Below are 14685 nucleotides of genomic sequence, written 5' to 3'. Positions count from 1 at the left end.
GCGCGTAAATGTGGCGCCTTTGTGACGAGGCAGCTCTAATTGGATTTCATGGCCGCCCCTGCGATGAGAATTGATTGGCGACAGAGAGAAAAAGCTGGAGAGAGGCAGAAGGATGGAGGTGTCATTGTGTGATGATGGGGTCAGAAACCTCTTTACACACACACACACACACACACACACACACACACACACACATACACACACACACAGGCTATCGGCGCCAGTAATGTTATTCCATTACCACAAACCATGGCCATATGGTTATTATGGGTTGTAATCAACTGGAGGTTTCCATGACGATGAGTGCTTGAGGTCAACTATGTGCCACTTATACACGCTTTTTCACAATTACAGACACACGCACGCACACACACACACACACACACACACACACACACACACACACACACATTATAGAGAGAGCAAAGGGATGATGTTTCCAGTTTTTCAACCTTCTCTCCTCTCTCTTTGATCCATATAGATTTTCACTTCAGCTTTTCTGATGATGGCAGTGCATCACTGACAGATGTCTATTTCCTGTTTATAATCAAATCAAAACCTTCAGTTTTTTAGTTATTGTAACATTTTTTATATTGTTTACTGCTGTGTGTTTGTGCGCAGATGAAACAGGGAACACACTCTGATATACAACCACTGCAGTGGTACCAGCTGCAGTCATTGTTTTTATTGTTTTTTTTTCAAGAAACAAAATGGTGCCAAGTAAAGTTGGGTTCTGGTATGCACGAGGACTGTTGTTTTCTGGTGGAATGGGTGATCTTTTAGTGTACGTGTAGTTTTATGGACTAAAACCTTGTAGTATTGTGACCCTGTCAGCTTGCAGAAACTATTTATTCTACAACTGGTGGCAGCCAGAACTCCGCTCTGAAAGTAAGCTAATGGCTTTGCATCCACTACACTACTGGCAAGTATTTCATACAACTTCAGGGTTTCCCATTAATTACCTAGAGTCTGGCGGCCCACCAGACTCACATGTGCTGCGTTTACGTCACATTTCAAGCTACTGAAAGTATTTTTACACGATTCATAATGTAAAGTTGTTTTGCGTTGTTTTGCGGTTGCTCAGCAGAGTGTCAGTCAGTCAGTCAAAACCTGGACTCCCACCTCTCCGTCCTCCTCTGAGACATGCACACGCAGTGGGTGCAGAAATGAGGTATCAACACTGTGTGAAGTCGCCAGGTTGCATCAGTGTTAGAGGCTTAGAAATGGGATAGTCAAGATGGATGAAAATCACTACATGATCTCCCTTTTCTTCGTTTGTTTTCTTTGTTCGAAAATGTTGCCAGGATGGACTGAAAATGCCGTGACTTGTAGACTTCTGAAGCCAAGTGGGTTCATCAGCACGAGTTACCACTGGAGAGAGATAGGTTGTTTTTAGCTGCCAGAATTCAATATATGCAATATGCAATAATTAAGATCAGTGTATATGATGGAATAGTGGCATTAGAATGTGTGAGAGGCACCATATTTGGGCTTTTATGGAAAAAAATTCTCCGGGGGGCATGCCCCTGGACTCCGGCTATTTAAAAAAATAATAATAATAATTATCTTTGTGGTTTGTTACATTATGTTGCTTCAGCAGTAGGCAGAATTTTGTGTGCTACCTGTGAATTCCAGTGCATTACTTTTCACAGGAAATCACTACCAACCATTCTGGGACTAGCCTGACTTTCTGCAATTCTGACCTTCAAACATACTCACATACTGTACACTGTAAAAGGCACATTTTCTGCACATCTTGTTTGTGTTTGCAAGAGTTCCTGACGCACACAAACAAGAGTTTAGTTGTGTTTGTGTGTGTAGGGAGGCGGATACACAGGCTGAACAAAGCTGCATTGATACAGAGAGGAGAGGAGGAGGAGGGAGGATGGAGGAGGAGGACAGTTTGTCCCTCTCAGCTTATCTCACCACAAAGCGCTGCACCTGTGCGGTTGCCAGGTTGCAGGGAGGTTTACGAGCAGGGCAGAGTTTCCATGTTGGAGTGATTTTAAGCGGACGATGTGAGTGGATTTTGGAGGGAGCACAGTGGAAAGAATCCCGTTGCCATGTCAGGCTCTTCAGATTTGAAGTGGTTCAGTTTGATGCAGGGCACAAGTTGCCAGGTTGGAGTGAGTTTTAAGCCGGTGGAGGGGAGGCCTGTGGAGGCAGATGTTGTCAGGATATTTAACAAGTACAAAGGTTAATGTAGAACAGGGACGGTTGCCACATTGGTCTACTTTTTTTTCACAAATGTGAAGTGGACAGGGTAATTTTGGAGACATGGAGGCTCAGTTGCTGTGTAGCCTGTTTGAAGCACACTGTGCTCTGGCAAGGTTGCCAGTTTGGAATTAAGTTAACCCAGTGAAAGGTTATTTTTAGAGGATTTCAAACCAGCAAAAACAGGTAAGAAAGTTTTGCAGAGGTAGACATTAGGCAGGTTGGAGTCATTTTAATCAGCTCGTTAAATGACCTGATTAGTTGTTTTATCTGCCACTATAATGTTTTAGATTGGCCTAACTTCAAATATCTGTATGTTGAAGCACATTGTAACATTGTGTGTTAAAAACAAAACTACTTGGTTTTTGTTTTGGAAAAGACGGTTTGGGTTAAACCAAGCATGTAGCATAACTTTATTTAATTTAAACTACACTGAGCAAAAATATGAACGCAACACTTTTGTTTTGCTCCCATTTTTCATGAGCTGAACTCAAAGATCTAAAACTTTTGCTATATACTCAAAAAAAAATTTCTCTCAAATATTGTTCGCAAATCTACAATAAAATGTTTAGGGGTGGGGGGGATAAGGATGATTATCTCGTGCTCACTATCAGAGATTTGATACAACTGACGAAGTATCAAATTTTGTTTGGTTGTTACAGTTGTAATTAGTTGCAAGTTACCTCTTTCTAATTATGATTCATTTTGTTACTCCTTTACTCATCACTTGAATTTTGACTTTTTACACAAGTCCTGTCATTAATCCTCTCTGTCATTCTTTCTCAATGAAGGGGCTCAAAATGAAGGTTTAAAAAAGTTAAAAACAGAGTGTGGCGGTGGAGAAGTGTTGTTTGCTCTCCCTACACATAACAGTGAAACAACATTTTGTCTTGGGTTAAATAGCAACTAACTGTGTCTAGGTCAGTGCTGCTATCAAAGCAGAACGTATCGCGTAACTGTGATAGAGGTACTTGATTTGAATTGTAAGCATTGCTACACTTACTTACTAGAAAAGTTTTTAAAAAATGACAGTTATCAGTTACTTTATAATTAGTTACCTCCAACACTGAAGTTAAAAAGTTTGCCGCTACAGTTGCAGATCAAGTGTCGTGTTAGTATTAAAAAATATTCTGTAGGTATTAAGAGGTATTAAATTCAACTCAAGTATTTCTATATATACCCTGGAAAAGGATAAAAATAAGCTAAATTGTTGCCCAGTCTGTTATCAGTCTGTCTGTCAGACAAGTACAGAAGCTTGAATGCTGTCACAAGATATTAGAAGCAACGTAGAGTTTTTGGGTCAAGGACCGGTGTAGAGACGAGCTCTGAGTGTCAGACTGAAGTGATGTGTTACAGGAAAAAATAAAGAGCTTTTTTGACCGCGTGGGACTCAACAACGTGCAGTATGTTGAACTTAGAAAAGCACTTACATGTCCGAGCAACAAAATCTGAAGCAATGGATGGTTAGACTGACAAAAGAAGGAGTTCAGGGAGCTTATTTGTTGCAGACAGACATGTGGTTTACTGATGCAATGCAAAGCTTCAAGCGTGGATTGATGGACGTTTTTTTTTTCAGCTTAAAGTGAAATGTGGTGAATACAAGGTCGTATCAGACAGACAGGAGGGTTATCCAGCTCAGGACGGTGTTTCAGGCTTTGATGATTCAATGACAGGGAGAAAGTTCAGAACGAGGACATGTTTTCTCACTTTGACAGGAAGCAGTTTATCAGAACGGTGGCATCAGACAGGAAGGCCGGGACTTGGTAAGCTGCCATCCACGATGGATCTGAAGTCTAACAACATGCCCCTGGACTCCGGCTATTTTTCAACGCTGTCTGGCTTCTCCATGTCCTAGTTGAAAGCCCTGTTGACTGTGAAAAATGTCATGTTAGGTGTTTGCTCTCAAAATGGACGAGATTGATGTATTGTACTTAAAAATGTACAAAATTTTCTCCTGGGGAGGCATGCCCCCGGACCACCTAGATGGTCATTTTTATTTTTTGCTAATACTCAAGAGTCAAGAGTAATTTTATTTGTATTTGGCAACTGTCAAGATTTGCACTTTACACTACATTTTAGATTTATTAATAATTTATATATTGTTGAATGTTTATGTATTTATACTAAAAAACTAAAAAAATCATATTTTCTATTTATTTTTCAGTATTTTGTAATATCGTCAAGAATATCGTTATCACAAAAATACCCAGAAATATTGTGATAATCTTTTAGGGCCATATCGCCCAGCCCTACATGTTTGGTTTTGGTGTGTTTACGCAACGTTTTATAGAGATAACTGATTGCATTGGATTCAGAACAGGGTGCACACTGTTTATGTCTGATCTCACACACTGTGTAACCTTCTAATCCTGTGTACTACTCAGGGTATATATGAAATAAAAGGAGTGGGAAAGAAAACCCATGCAAAGTTGAAAAATGGGAGCATAACCCTTGTCCTGCTTATTTTGTTGTGAGAGTCGGCATCAGTGATGGAGCGCCCATTTATTCTCACACTGAGGCTGTTTTGCACGAAGCAGGGTTAAAAGTCTTCATAGTTCACTGTGGTGTTAAGTTCCCAGATTGGAGTAACCTGAATAAGAGAAATGTGATGCTCTACAGTGTGTGTGACTACTAGTTGGGGGAATGAGTATTATGAAACAATAGAGTCAGAGATATCGTGAAGTAAATATTGATCTCCAGTAAAGGTCCAGCTCCAGAAAAACTGTCCTGCACTTCCCAAAATGCAACTTAATAACTATCTTGCATTTCACTTTGTGTGTCTGATCCATGGCCACATTTTTCATACTCTTTGCTGCAGGTGTGAATCAACATATCGGCCCCACAATACGATTTTATCCCAATACATGAGTCACGATACAATATTATTGTGATTTTAAGTGTTTTGAGATATGGTGAGTATTGATACAATTTATTGCGATTTAACTGTTTAACAGCATGTTGTGTCCACAATCAAGAACTGTTTTGTCAAATAAGGGAAATTCTATTAATCTCACTTCAGTCTTTTTATTTCTCCACAATAAGAGTCAAACCCACAGACTGACCAACAAAGTATTCAGTCAAACTGAACTGAACTGATATCAAACATGTATGGACGACAACAACTGCAACTTTTTCTCAAATTTTCTTCAACTTTAAGCTTCACTGCTCTCAATTTTCTTTTAATGAAACATTAAAAAAGCCTAACTTTGCAGCGTCCTTTTTTCGACAACTTCCAGACACGAAATCCTGACGCACCTACCATGGTACCTATATATTCCTTAGATCTTCTAGTATCCTTTGAATACCAGTATATCTAGTATATTCCTAAAAGTAAGCTGCTCAGATTGCTTAATGTCGATACTTGGCAGCCATGAATTTATATAATGCCATGCAAAATATGGCATACCTTGGTGATACCATGCTATATCGATTTTTTCCCCCACCTCTACTCCTCACCCCTAGTTCTTATTGTGTGTTTTTTTGTTCATCATTCCAAACTGAAGCTTAGATTTCCCTGAGGATGCTCACAGCTGATTCCACAGACTTTGACTGGTGATTTCTGTGGAGTGCCACCGTAAGGAACAATTAGCGTAGAACTTGAAACTCATTAATTTGCACCTACTAGAGCAAATCTGTATCTGCATCCGTTGACATCTGTCCAGTGACGTTGTCTGAAGTTATTCTTTAAATGAACACTTTCAGACTGGGGAGTAAGTCAACTGTTGTTGCAGTAAACATGTCAACTAAAGCCTCCCAAACAGTTTCTGTGACACCTCACAGACAAGTCAGGTTTGTGTCTGTTTTCCACTTCAAAAAGATTTATTAAAAGTAAATTGATCCAAATTATTTAGTTCTGAGTTGCCAGGTTTGATCATTTTAACTTGTGTCTGAAAATATCTTGAGCCACTAGAGAAAGCAGCAATATTAGAGAAATATGATTATGTTTGGCTGGAGACAGGGGAGCAAGCGGGACTTGTGTTGCCAGATTGGAGGAGGGCTGCCAGCCTGCTATATGAATTTATACACAGTGGGAATTGATGGTATGCCTAAAAGGAGGTTTTGATTTGATGCATGATGGTGGAGGTAAGGTTTCATTAACACACTGCGGATTTTCCCGGTCGGAGAAACAGATTGAGCTGAGAGAGTTACGGTTGCCAGGTTGAAGTGAGTTTTGCCGGTTGAAGTAAAAAGTGCTTTCTGTGTTCCCACTTCAAATACTATCGGTTGCAGGCAATAGGTGCTTATTTCCTCCAGCAGTCTGATGAGAGCGTTTCTCACACAGTGCCAAGATGCCAAGTTGGATTGTTGTATGTCTGACCTTAGCCATATTTTCTGTTAGACATATAAGAAAAAGGTAACAGGGAGCAGAAATGGGGGTTATTTGGATCAGAACAAGTTATTTTTCCAGGCCGGAGCGAGGTTGCCAGGTTATATCTATAATTTTCCCCTGAAAGACATATAAGAGAGAACGACGCAAGCAAACAGAGGCAGAGGAATGTCAGTGCCACTTCAGGTTCCATTAAATTCAGAGGAGGGTTATTGGGTGCAGAAATGAGGTATCAACACTGTGTGAAGTTGCCAGGTTGGATCAATGTTAGAGGCTTAGAAATGGGATAGTCAAGGGGGATGAAAATCACTACATGATCTCCCGTTTCTTTGTTTGTTTTTTTGTTAGAAAATGTTGCCAGGTTGGACTGAAAATGTCTCTACTTGTAGACTTCTGAAGCCAAGTGGGTTCATCAGCACGAGTTGCTACTAGACAGAGACAGAAGGTTGTTTTTAGCTGCCAGAACTCAAAATGTGCCAAGAAATACAGAATTATTCGATTGGTCACATGATCACTGGAGCCCAACCAGTACTGGACTTTTGACGAAGTTTTAAAAAATCTGTTAATGACAGATTTCTTACTACATAAACACAAAACAGCATTTTGACTTGTTAGGTTTATGAACGCCTCAGCTGACACCTCCAGGTCAGATTTAATAAATTAAATAAATCACCAAAGACGATTTAAAGGTGCTCTGTGTAGTTCAGACCGTACATACTGTGCAGCCAGAAGCTGTTTAAGCAACACAACATCATCTTGAATTCAAGAAGAGTTTCCACCGATACCAAAATGTTACCAGATATTACAACAACAGTGTTCAGGTACCATATACAGTCATGGAAAAATTATGAAACCACTTTTTTCTTCAATTTCTTGTTTATTTTAATGCCTGGTAGAGGTACATTTGTTTGGACGAATATGATGATAACATCAAAAATAGCTCATAAGAGTTTAATTTAAGAGTTGATATGTAACCATGCTCCATGGTTTTCTTGATAATAACCAAAAGCCTTATCAAGAAAACCATTGACAATTTATATATATCAAATTTGAAATGCCTCCACGTCTGAAATTAAACTTCATGGTCTATAGAAACCATGGAGAAAGTTTCATGCTTTAGTCATAAAACGCACAATACCTTCCATATATGAGCTGGTCTGCTCCACTATTATAATCTTATATTCAAACAAAAATTTAATCATTTTCACCAGGGAATTTTATAATTTGGTGAAATTGATTGTATGTTTTATTTTGTTTAAATAGAGGTTCTTGACAAAGTCAAAAAGCCTTGATTCAGCAAAAGTTGTGTGGTACTTTCATACATGTAAAGCCTAAAATGGGTCGGTGGCGACCTGAACACAAGAGGAAGGTTAAAGCTCAGCTGAAGTGTGCTGGCCTCGTTCTGTCTTCATGTGCATGTCATTCAACATTGTTGGCATGAAGTTATTCTCATATCCAAAGCATGTGTAACATAAGTTGGTATACACTTGAACTTCACTCCTGGCAGAATTGAAAGCCGCACTAGAAGCGAGTGCAGTGATCAGAGCTCGTCTGTAGCTCCCCTCACAGTGAACTGTCGGGCCAAAGTGAAAATGAAAGTCAGCACCAGCAGAAAGCAATTTCTTTTTATTGTAGTTTTGAAAACGGCAGCCTGAGCCAAACTCTGTTCTCAACACCTCATGCACTTAACACTTTGGAGCAGAATAGACTGCTGGTTCACACAAGACACCTCCTATCCGTCATATCTGATAATGTGTGGCTTCCTACCAAGACGAGAACACTGGACGGCAGCCAGACGCAGCTCTCATCAGGAGGTGTTAATGCTCCGGCTCCAGATTCAGGCCGACGCATTAGAGATTCTGTAGCATCACAGATTTATGCTGGTGGACAAACCTCGCTGCCACATCCCATTTACAGATGTAAACACATTACACATTACTTTTTATCACGGTCAGACGAATTGTGCGCCAGTTTGAAGTGCTTTATATTAAGCATGGAAATGCATTAGAACAACATTCCAAAGCATAAAGTGGAAGAAAATAACAGAAAATTACATCACTGCCACAACACATTTAGACAATCGCCAGCGAAACAAAGAGCTTTCCCGTTGGTACTTTTGTTTTCTGTTCCTTTCCTGCAATGGGTTTTTCCTGTTCTGAGTGCTGAAGATCAACAAATTACTGACGCCACAATCTGACACTTCCTGCTGAAGTTTTAGACAGCTGAAACTTTTTTTCCCTCGCGTTCACACTCAGTTGTAGTTGCAGGAAATATGTGGATGTGACCGCGAGTTTGCTGTTCCTGGCAGGTACCCACAGAAAAACCTCTAACCGATATTCAGGAATGCAAATTCAAGAACGGATTCCTGTTTGTATTGCAGTTTTAGAGTGGATTTTTCCTTTAATGACCACAGAGTCCCGGGGGACGAGTAGAAAGGGGGACATTGGACAAAGCAGAGCCCAGTGTAGAGTTGCCAAGCTGGGCTGATTTGAGTCGGGGCAGCAGGAGGAGGACTGCCAGCATTATTTTACAGAAGTGCTGACAGTTCCCCACCAGAAAATGTGCTTAGAAACCCAGATAATTTCCTGCAGTCACCTATTTAGTCTTTTCCACTTCAGTCTCAATGGATCTTTTTATAACTGTGGCAACACAGTTTAGGAAGTGGGCCAAACTCATCTCCCATGTCTCTGTGGGAGAGTGAATGTCGAGTCTCTCTGCGGGGATGAAGAAAGGCTGGAAACTGACTGAGTGAGAGAGAGACAGACAGCGGTGTTTAGTGACGAGCTGAGAGAAAGGGCGAGATGTAACTAAGAGACAGAGACGGTAAGATTAGGGCTGGGTGACATGGACCAAAAGTCATATCCCGATATATTTAGGCTGAATATTGATATAGGATATATATCCTGATTTTTTTTATCTCAAAGTGAGAGCACATGTTCAGTTAAAGTCAAATATGACATGTGACAAGTAGTTTTATTGAACCTTTTTATTTAAGTGAACATAAATACTTCTCTCCTCCTCATCATCCTTTTCCTTCTCCTCTCTCTTCTTCCTCCTTCTCCTCTTCCTCCTTTTTTTATATCGATATATTGCCCAGCCCTAGGCGAGATGTAACTAAGAGACAGACACAGGTGAGACAAAACGAAGCAAACCAAGGCAAGTGAGAGGGCCTTCACACCGTCTGTCTGTGGTTTTATTACTCCCAGAGGTTACCAGCTTGGCTTTGTTTGCTCCTCAGTGTTTTTCTATGAGAGTGAACATGTCATGTAGAGCCTTGAGAACCGCCACACAAGGTCAACTTTTTACCTGCACACAGTGTGCAATCAGCAGGGAGATGTAGTGGGGGAGGCTGCCAGGTGTCGCTGCCTCCAGCAGTGCATCACTCGTCCTTCACTTCACTTACAGTTTCTGTTTGTTGGCTTTCAGGGCCGCTGCAGTTTGACACAAATCACAATTATAACACGTGGTTGGAAAGATTGAACAGCTTATCAGGGAACTTTCGGGGGCTTTAGGTTTCAAAAGTATTCACATTCACTACTGAAGTAAAAGTATAGATACTAGGATTTAAAAAGACTTCTGTAGAAGTTGAAGTATCAACTCAAGCTTTTTACTCAAATAAAAGTGTAAAAGTACTGGTTTAAAACTACTTAAAGTATAAAAGTAAAAGTAATGTAAGGGGGGAAAATGCCATTAAGGACAGAAGCCTAGGCCCCGAGGCCACAGGGGCCTAAAATGCACTACCCCACCTCCCCAAAAAAGACATAATGACTATTATGTTATATTAAAATGTTAATATTGAAACATTTAAGATGCACCAGTTTCAGCTCCCTTTTTGCCCATTAAAAATGAAACTATTTTATAAGCAAAAGGGCCTTTCTGTGTGGAGTTTGCATGTTCTCCCAGTGTCCCCCGAGGATCCCCTTACAGGGACCTCTCACAAAAACATGCATTGATCCTGGTCGCTCGAGGCGCTTGATGGGGGAGGGGGGGGACAGGTGGGAATAACGTGATCCTCGCACGCGCTACGTCCCACCGGGGAATCTCCCCCTGTCAGGTGTCAAGAAGCAGTCTGCTAACTCTGCATGTACCGGAGGAAGCATGTGGCAAGTTCAGGGCTCTCCCTAGACCAACAGGGACGAGGTAGCACCCAGGATCATGAAATAGGACAAACTGGGTGATAAATAAAATGGGTTACAAAATCGTGGGATAAAAATTTAAGAAAAAAAACAATGCAAAAACACCAAAGAACCATAAATGTGTACTACTTGAGCATTATCAAGTGTCTCATGGAGCAGAAGATATGATGACTAGTTGCCTCTAAGTATTGTAATGGTGCAAAAATTCAAACTTCAGAGGCATGTTATCAGTAGCCTTTACTGAAATGTAAATGTACATCCAAGTGTCGGATATTTACCTGGATACAACAATACTATTTTCTTATTGGATTATGTGTAGGGGTAGTTATTTTTGGATTGGCTGATGAGTAGTTAATCTTATTGACCGGTGCATGACAAGCTCCCGTTGAGTTATACGATGCTCATAGCATCATTCCACTGCATAAATAACGGTGTAACTTGGTGGACAACGCACAATACATTTTTATGCGTGAGAAATACAATGTGTGGCGGGAGTGTGTGACAAAAGTTAAGGTAACAAATTATTTGTACTTCGTTACTTGACACTCTGGACAAAGCATGTGACAAATGAAAAGCAATTATTTTCATTTTGCTACAGTTTAAATTTACATTTTCAGAGTGCCATCCAGGATTGTATTATTGAATGGAGGGATGGGAATAATTAATCGATGATTGATCAATGGTTGTTAAGAATTTGGTTGATCACAGGGAATTTTTAATCAATCTGTGTAATTTTCTCTGACTGCATATCAAAAATCACTGAACTGAAACACGTCGAGCATTCTGTGGCCGTACGTCAATCAACCAATGAGCTGAGAATTAAGTTGGACAAAGCTACAGTTTGCAAACTGAAAGCTGCAATAGCAATTATAAAACACAGAAATACAAGTGTATTAATTTGAGCAAGACTAGCTTACTGTATCAAACCTTGCTAGCATGAATTACTGAGTTTAATTTGATCCAAAACTTATTTAAACACAAAACACATTTAAATATGAAGATTACTGTGAAAACTAACCTCATGCCTCTTCGGGGCTAAAACATAAAACATTGAACTCCTTGGCGTTTTCTTTACAGTTTAATCTCATTGAGTTAGTTTTACGATTGACAGGATAGAAAATAGAATCGTCCGTTATCAAAACAGGCTTTTGCGTAGTACTGGATATATATATATATATATATATATATATATAGATAGATAGATAGATAGATAGATTTTTTTTGTGTATGCATGCAGCGATTAATGGCTTAATTGATCGTTAACGTTATAGATAATCGAGTTGGCAGGTTTCTTCCAAACGCCTATCCCTAATTGAATGTGTACTTGTGCCTTAAAATAGAGCTAAATAGAGCTGACACCAGCATCACCAGCATTTATCTCATCTCATCACTTAAAATATTGAGATGTGTGTTCCTCTCTGAAATTGTTGATTCTTTTCTGATTACTGAGCAGAAAGTTTAATCAGAGCACTCTGATTGGTGACAGATGTCTCTTATCTGTGCTGATGATTTCCATAAACTCAACTGAAATCAAAAGCAAACCAAAGAGCAAATTAACGATCTGTGTTTGTGTCCTTTGATATTCCACATACATGCTTCCACTTACTGCTAAAAACATAACCTCATTATTACTCATTATTTGACTGAAGTAGTTGAAGGACTGAAAAGACAATTAGAGACAACTGATTCATCTTTTTTTAGTTTAATCTAATTAAAATTAATTCTTTATGGCTATAATGGAACTTTTTGCTGTTGCCTGGTTAACATTACACCGCAGCAGTAACTCTTCTAGTCACATCAAATACAGCACATCTTCAGTTAAACTTGTGCTTATTAAACATATAATTCAACTTTACCAACTTTATTGTTTTGCAATGGGTTTCTCTGTCTTTTAAAATTGGCTTGACTTGAGTCCCGCCCACTGGGGATGCATGGAGAGACGCAAGGAAACGAAGCATGGAGAGAGGAAACATTTTAAGAGACATGGGACGTCCTTCCCTCCGAAGAGTCATGTGAAGCGACGTCCATTTCTAATGACGGCGGCAGTGGATCACAGCTGTCAGTAGCTTTAACAACTGTAGACATGTACTAATAATAATAAGTGTTTTCTCTGTTTAAAAAACACCTGCGTATTAGGGCCAAGTATGAAAAAAAAAATATGGACCCGGGGGAGGGGGGTAATACTGGTCCATGCCTCACTGGGTCCATCCGGTACCACAAGTGTAAGCACAAACACACACACACACACACACACACACACACTTCAGTTATATGATTATGGTAAAATGTAAATGATGTCACTCAGATCAAACCTTCACTCAGCAATGATCAGCCTCACGTGGGACTGATGGAAATGACAAACAATGTAAAAGTGTTTCTTACTGACAGACAGACTTTCATACTCTCTACTGTTTGTTTTTTTACTTTAATAATATATAATAATAATAATAAATCTGAATGGTGGAAAAAAAAGATCATTAAAGGGAAAAAAGCTTCGAGAGCGATCTGTCTTTTAATTTATTATAAATGTAGAAATATTTTTGTGGTCTTTTTGTTGTTCAGAGCCACAATAAAACAGATTTTAACTACATAGCGAATCATATAAATAAAATATAAAACTTGTGGTGACACACTTGAGTTTAACCTGTGATCTGTCTTCACTCCGGTTTGAAGCTACAGAGATGTTGTGATGTATAAGATCAGTCCGATCAGCTGCAGCTTCTAATCAATAACTGATGACCAGTCAGGGGGCGGGGCCACCGCTTAAAGACTTCCGCATGGGATGCTCACATGTATCCTCGGTTGTGCGCATGTATCCTCCGATATGCCTCCTCTATCCTCTATCCTCTGAGCACAAATAAGAGCTTTGGGATGGTCGTAAAGATGGCGCACGCGAAATAACTTCCGGTTCAAGTGAGGATAGAGGAGACATAAAATAAGAGACATGGGATGTACCCTGTGTCTCAACTTCAGCCTCATTCCCTCACTGAACTCTGTCAGTCTGTCATTGATAAGCCACAGGGAGGAATGGTGCCTCCATGATATTCTTTCTTTCTTCTGTGTGACTATATTTCTGTATTTCTTCTTTCTGTCATCAGTCTGTTCCTGTCGTCTCTTCTCTTCCCAGTGACTGACATATTTTTGCTGATTGAAGGAACATGTCACTTTACCGGCCAAGTTGCCATTTGGCTGCTCTGCTCCTCCGTCCTCTCATCTGTCCACTCGTCTGCCTCGCTCCTCTCTCCTCTCAACCTTTTCCCTCTTCTCACCACTTATCCTTTTCTCTTGGTCTCTCTGTGCAGGAAATCTTGGCAGACTTTGACGGACAGCTGGCTGAGCCAATGACAAACTTGGAGGACTTTTAACGCACGTCTGCAGGGTCCTCGGGTCGAACCTCTGTGTGGGTGTGCACACCACGAGTCCGTGCACGTGAACCCGGATGAGCGCCAGCACTGCTCTGTGTCCTGTAAGAAGAGGACGGCCCCCCTCCCTGTTAGAGAGGTGAGCCAAGAGTGATTTAATGCAACTATAGCACTGCCAGACTCTGGTTATAAGATTAGCTTTTATTCTCCTTCTTTGTTTATTTTGATAATTCTCTTCAATCGATACGTACAGGTGCATCTCGATACATTAGAATATGATGGACATGTCCATTTTCAGTAGTTTCAAGTCAAACAGCCCCAACCAAGTATTGAGTCATATAGATGGACATACTTTTCAGAGGCCAACATTTCCATATTAAACATTCAAACATTTAAAACTGGTCTTTTGTAATTTTCAAATTTTTTGAGACACTGGATTTTAGATCTTCATTAAATGTAAGCCATACTCATTATAATTAGAATTAATTAAATAAATTAAGACATGAAATGTTTAATTCTGTGTGTAATCGATCTATAAGATGTGTTATTTCCACTTTTAGAATTGAATTACTGACATAAATAAACTTCCTTTGATATTCTAATTTATTGAGATGCACCTGTACACCACTATAGTAGTTTTATAGTG

At 39.9% G+C, this 14685-nt stretch overlaps 1 protein-coding gene across 2 annotated transcripts in view; it reads left to right on the top strand.

Moving 5' to 3' along the window:
- The window catches only part of si:cabz01090165.1 (uncharacterized protein LOC100333421 homolog), a 533531-nt gene that overhangs the window by 274181 nt on the left and 244665 nt on the right, over positions 1-14685 (top strand). For both annotated transcript variants that reach the window (XM_059331258.1, XM_059331257.1), the window contains one exon: positions 13980-14178. The gene's annotated coding sequence lies outside the window, so the exon portion shown is untranslated. The remainder of the gene's footprint in view (positions 1-13979; positions 14179-14685) is intronic.

Source organism: Centropristis striata, chromosome 4, assembly GCF_030273125.1.
Source record: "Centropristis striata isolate RG_2023a ecotype Rhode Island chromosome 4, C.striata_1.0, whole genome shotgun sequence".
Lineage (NCBI taxonomy): Eukaryota > Metazoa > Chordata > Actinopteri > Perciformes > Serranidae > Centropristis > Centropristis striata.
This window is presented reverse-complemented; position numbering and strand designations above follow the sequence as displayed.